The 5,525-nt window shown below is 43.7% G+C and overlaps 1 pseudogene; it reads right to left on the bottom strand.

Moving 5' to 3' along the window:
* Window positions 1-4,203: 4,203 nt before the first annotated feature.
* On the bottom strand, window positions 4,204-5,151 carry LOC136149893 (olfactory receptor 3A2-like; annotated as a pseudogene).
* Between the last annotated feature and the right edge of the window lie 374 nt (window positions 5,152-5,525).

Genomic DNA, 5,525 nt, shown 5'->3' with positions numbered 1-5,525 from the left:
GAAGTTACTTTGCTATGGCACAGAGGCCAGCGAGGTTTCATGGAAAGGGTTGTAAAAGGGGGATGACCATCTGTAAAACTCAGTCCGCTACTCTGGGGGAAAGAAAGGGGCCATATATACAGAAATGAGGTAAAGAGAGGCTGAGGCCGTCTCTGTCATGGGACTTCTCCACCACGGTGTTGTCCCCTTGGGACCTTGAAATTAGCCCAGGAAGGGGAAGGAGGCCATGGGGAGAGCTAAGGACAGGTACACAATCCAAGCCCTAATAAATACTGCAGTGGCAAATCAATGGTGCCTCATGACTCTGTTGACTTAGAATTTTTTTAAACATCTTCTTCGCCATCCCTCATATTAATTTATGGAGCTGGTTAGGGCAACTGTCCTAATAACTCTGTTTAACAGATGGGGACGTAGGCAGCAAATGGTTTTCCCAAAGTTATGAGATAACTAGAGGCAGAGGCAGGACAGAATCTGGGGTCTCTGGTTGGAGGTTTTGCTTTCCCAGATGTCTGGTCCAAACAGAACCATAGAACAGCTGACTCCTGAACCCCGGGATGAGGAAGAAACCCAAGAAAGGAGGCAAAGGCTCCTTTTCCAACTTCAACTTTGTAACAAATCTTCAGAAAGAAAATCCATTGCCACTTGGGGCTTATTAGCAAGGGCCACACACGCTTGGGGATCCTATAATGATCCTGAGGGTGGCAGAAGATGAGGATTCCCCCTGGGAAGTTGCTCCCACCATAATTTTCTGGGTCACATCTTTAGAAAGTGAGAGTCTACTGTTAGAGATGACAGAGATTGAAAATTGGAGAGGCTGTGTAACGCAATCCCTGGATTCTCATGTCCTCAATTCATTACACCCGGGCCGATATGACAGCACACTGTCTGTGGGAGCCTACTGGATTTTCTAAAGGAACAGACCTGCTCATCCAGTTATGAACTACTACTGAACCCCATTGAACCTCAATTTCCCTATTTGGAAAATGGGTAATATTCTTTCTCAAGGTTGCTGGGAGGATTAAATAAGGTAACACACATAAAGTTCCTATTAGGAGACCACTGATGATGTTAGTAGCATAATAATAATATTTATTACACTGTGTACATGACACTACACCATGAGCTTTATATCCATGGAATCTCAGCCAACCCTTACAACAATCCTATGAGGTCAAAATTGCAAAGTTTTTTGTTCTGATTCTGTGAAAAGTGCCATTGGTAATTTGATAGGGATTGCATTGAATCTGTAGACTGCCTTGGGTAGTACAGTCACTTTTATAATATTGATTCTTCCAATCCAAGAACAGCAAGTGCACCTTATCCCAGGGCCCCAGCTTCTCTCCCACTCCGAGTGTCATTCCGCCAGACCTGGCACCAAGACGGATCCCCTCAGCTACAGCTTCCCCCCACAGGCAAAACGGAACAGGAGGATACATGCAGCATTTGCACCCAGGACCCTGATAGGCTACTATGGTCACCTACAGGGATCCCACCATTTTGGCTACCAAAGACCCCCACGGTTTTTGCCAACATTGACTTCAGTAGGAAAAGCTATACCAGTTAACATGCTTCTGCACAGCAAAAGAAGTAATCAATCGATTGAAAAGGCAACCTACAGAATGGGAGAAAATATTTGCAAACCCATATTTGGTGACTTCCCAGATGGCTCAGTTGGTAAAGAATCCGTCTGCAATGCAGGAGACACGAGATGAGGGCTCACTTCTTGGGTCAGGAAGATCCCCTGGAGATGGAAATGGCAACCCACTCCAGTATTATTGCCTGGAGAATTCCACGGACAGAGGAGCTTGGTGGCTATAGTCCATGGGGTCACAAAGAGTCAGACATGACCGAGCAACTAAGCACATGTATCTGATAAAAGGTTGATACCCCAAATCTATAAAGATCACATACAACACAATACCAAATAAAACCAAAAAGTCTTAATTTTAAAAGTGGGTAACAGACCTGAATGGAAACATTTTTCCAGAGAAGACATCCAAATGATCAACAAGTACATGAAAAGGTGTTCAACATCACTAGTCATCAGGGAACTGCAAGTCAAAACTACAATGGTATCAACCTCATACCTGTTAGTATGACTGCTGTCAAAAAGACAAGAAATAACAAATGTTGGTGAGGATGTGGAGAGAAGGGAGCCCTCACACTGTTGTTGAGAATATAAATTGGTATAGCCATATGGAAAACAGTATGGAGTTTCCTCAAAAAATTAAAAATAGAACTGCCATATGGTCTAGATCCTCTGTCCATGGGATTCTCCTGGCAAGAATACTGGAGTGGGTTGCCATCTCCTTCTTCAAGGGTTCTTCCCCAGCCAGGAATAGAACCTGAGTCTCTTATGTCTCCTGCATTGGCAGGCAGGTTCTTTACCACTAACGCCACCTGGGAAACCCAGTTGCATATCCAAAGGAAATGAAATCATTAGTAAAGAGATATCTATGCTCCCATGTTCACTGCAGCATTATTCATAATAGTCAAGATAAGGAAACAACCTAAATGTTCTTCAGCAGATAATTGGATAAAGAAAATATACACAGAGGAGTATCATTCCACCGTGGAAAGGAAGGAATGCCTGTCACTTGTAACAAAATGGATGGAATTTGAGGGCAAGCTCGTCTGTCCATGAACTTCTCCAGGCAAGAATACAGGAGTGGGTCGCCATTCCCTTCTCCAGGGGATCTTCCCAACCCAGGGATCAAACCTGCATCTCCTGCATTGGCAGGCAGATTCTTTGCCACTAGCGCTGCCTGGGAAGCCCTAATTAATCTCATTTAACCTTAATTACTTTCTAAAGACCTTATCACCAGGTATAGTCACATTGGGAGTTTTAGGGCTTCAACAGAGAAATTTTGGTGAGACGTAATTCAGTTCACATCATGGATATTAACCATTTGAAAATATATTCAATTTAATGTGAACATAGAAGAGATGAATATTGAAAGACTCATTGGTAATTTTCAGCCTTTATATTGTGAAAAATGAGAAGCATTTATTTAGAGCAGTTGACAAAGTTATGAGGATGAAGTGATTTCACTCCCTATGGAATAACAGAATAGTGCAAATATTTTGTAGAATAAGAGCGAAATACATATCAAAAATCTAAATTTTTATTTTACTCAACTCAGGAATTTTGTTAATTAGAACTTATGGAAATGTTTGCAGGATAGTAGAAACTCATCTCTAAAGAATAGTTTTTACATCATTGGTTGTAATTGCAGTAAATCTAGAAACAATCTAAACTCCATCAGAAGGAATATGGTTAAGCAAATTATGATTAGCTCATAGATTAACACTAGGCAGTCATTAAAATGGATTAAGTAAGTTTTCAGATATTTAGCATGTAGAAAAGTGTACTGTGTAATGTGTAAGCATAAAACATGACATATATGCCTCTATTGATATGAATATACACAAATATGTTTATGTTGATATAAAAATACATAAATATATTTATGAATTTGTAAAAAAAACTAAAAGGGTAAGTACCAAATTCTTAACAGTAGTTTCTTCTGGAAAATTGCATTATGAAGAGGGAGGACAGACAGGATGAAGGTTTTGATTTTACACTCGTAAAATTTTGTTTTCATTTCTATAAACATGATTTCTAAGAAAAATTTTAAATCAATGGATATTTCTATTTCAGAAAAATAGAAAGAAATGCCAAAGGAAATATAAATTCTCCACTGTTAAAAACCCTAGAATCTTGAAGTATAAGCAGGGTACTGGAAATCAGGGTCTCAAATTATACTGTACTAGGTCTAGATCCTTGTGTAGGATCCTCATGTAAAAGCACGTTGGGAATGCTGCTTTCAGAGCAAGCCTGACAGGAGGATGTGCTAACACTTGGCACCAGGCTGTGACTTTCCATATTCCAGTCTAGATAGAATCTCTGCTGGTGTGTACTTTGGGGAACCCCAGCAGGAAAAAACTAAAGTTTCTTCCTATAGGGTCATGAGCCTTCCAGAATATAGAACTACCTGGGTTCCATCTCCATCTGGAGTGTGAGGGGTAGCTAGGGCCAAATGGCAACTAGTCAAGGGTTCTGGTCTACAGAACCTACACATCTATTATCAGCTCAAACCTCCTTGAGGAATAAGAACTCTCACTTCCTAACAAAAGTCAGCTTGCTCAAGATCTAGGAAAGACCCGGACATTTGCTACGGTTTCACCCTCTTGAGACATCCCTCATGCAAAGGCTTGCTTCCCCATGAGCACCCTCCTTAGGGCGCCCTGCACATCAGGGTTCCGCAGGCTATAGATGAGTGGGTTCAGCATGGGACTGATGATGGTGTTGAGAATGCCAATCCCCTTGTCCTTGTCTGAAGCCTCCACTGAGCCCAGCCGCATGTAGCTGAAGACACCTGTGCCATAGAAGATGCCCACCACGGTGAGGTGGGAGCCACACGTGGAGAAGGCTTTCTTCCTGCCCTCCGCTGAGCGGATCCGCAGGACTGCAGCTGCCACGTGGATGTAGGAGGTGACAATGAGAATCACAGGTGCACCTGCCATGAGGACACCCAGACCAAAGAGCAGCAGCTCGTTGAGCTGGGTGCTGGAGCAGGAGAGCTGGAAGAGCTGCGGGAGGTCACAGTAGAAGTGGTTGATGACATTGGGACCACAGAAGTTGAGTATCGATATGGTTACAGTGTGGGTCAGTGCATTTGAGAAGGCACAAGCCCAGGACACAGCCACCAGTATCCTCTGGACCGTCTGGCTCATGCGGGTGCTGTAAGTGAGGGGTCGGCAGATGGCCAGGAATCGGTCATAGGCCATGGCTGTCAACAAGAAGCAGTTCACACCAGCCAGCTAATGGAAGAAGAAGAGCTGTGAGAGGCAGGCTGCATAGGGAACTGTGTGCTTGTGGGACAAGAGACGACCCAACATCGAGGGCACGGTAACGGTGATGCACCCAATGTCCAGCACTGACAGGTTCCCCAGGAAGAAGTACATGGGGGTGTGGAGTTTGGGTTCCACCAAGATGGCTGCCAGGATGCTGAGGTTTCCCCCGACAGTGACAAGGTAGGCAAAGAGGAAGAGTACAAAGACAACTGGTCGTAGCCCTGGCGTCTCCACCAAACCCAGCAGGATGAACTCAGTAACAGCTGTTCCATTGGCCCCAGATTCTGGCTCCATGGGTCCCTATAAGAAGATATCCCATAGGGGAAGGGATCAGTCTTTCCAAATTAGCTGATCAGTAGACTGACTCGATTTCAGATGTAAAGCCTCAGGGTAAATTCCCATGTCCTAGTGGGTATTGTCTCTTTCAGGCCACACTTCACTCATTAACCTGCTCTGTCTTCATCTCAGAGTCCTTACTCAGCGTCCAGGTGAGTTACCTGCTGCCACAACTGCATTGGACTTCCCCACTTCCTCATGAAAGATAAAAATTCCTTTCTTCCTTTGATCTCTAGAACCAAGGAAGGAGGCCCTTCCACTCCCAACAACCCATATGAGAAGATTTGGGGAAAACATAGTGCTGACATAAAATTGAACAGATGGTAAAATAG

The sequence above is a fragment of the Muntiacus reevesi genome, chromosome 18 (assembly GCF_963930625.1).
Source record: "Muntiacus reevesi chromosome 18, mMunRee1.1, whole genome shotgun sequence".
In the NCBI taxonomy this organism is placed as follows: domain Eukaryota; kingdom Metazoa; phylum Chordata; class Mammalia; order Artiodactyla; family Cervidae; genus Muntiacus; species Muntiacus reevesi.
Note: the sequence above shows the minus strand (reverse complement) of the source record. Positions and strands in the feature narration are given on the sequence as shown.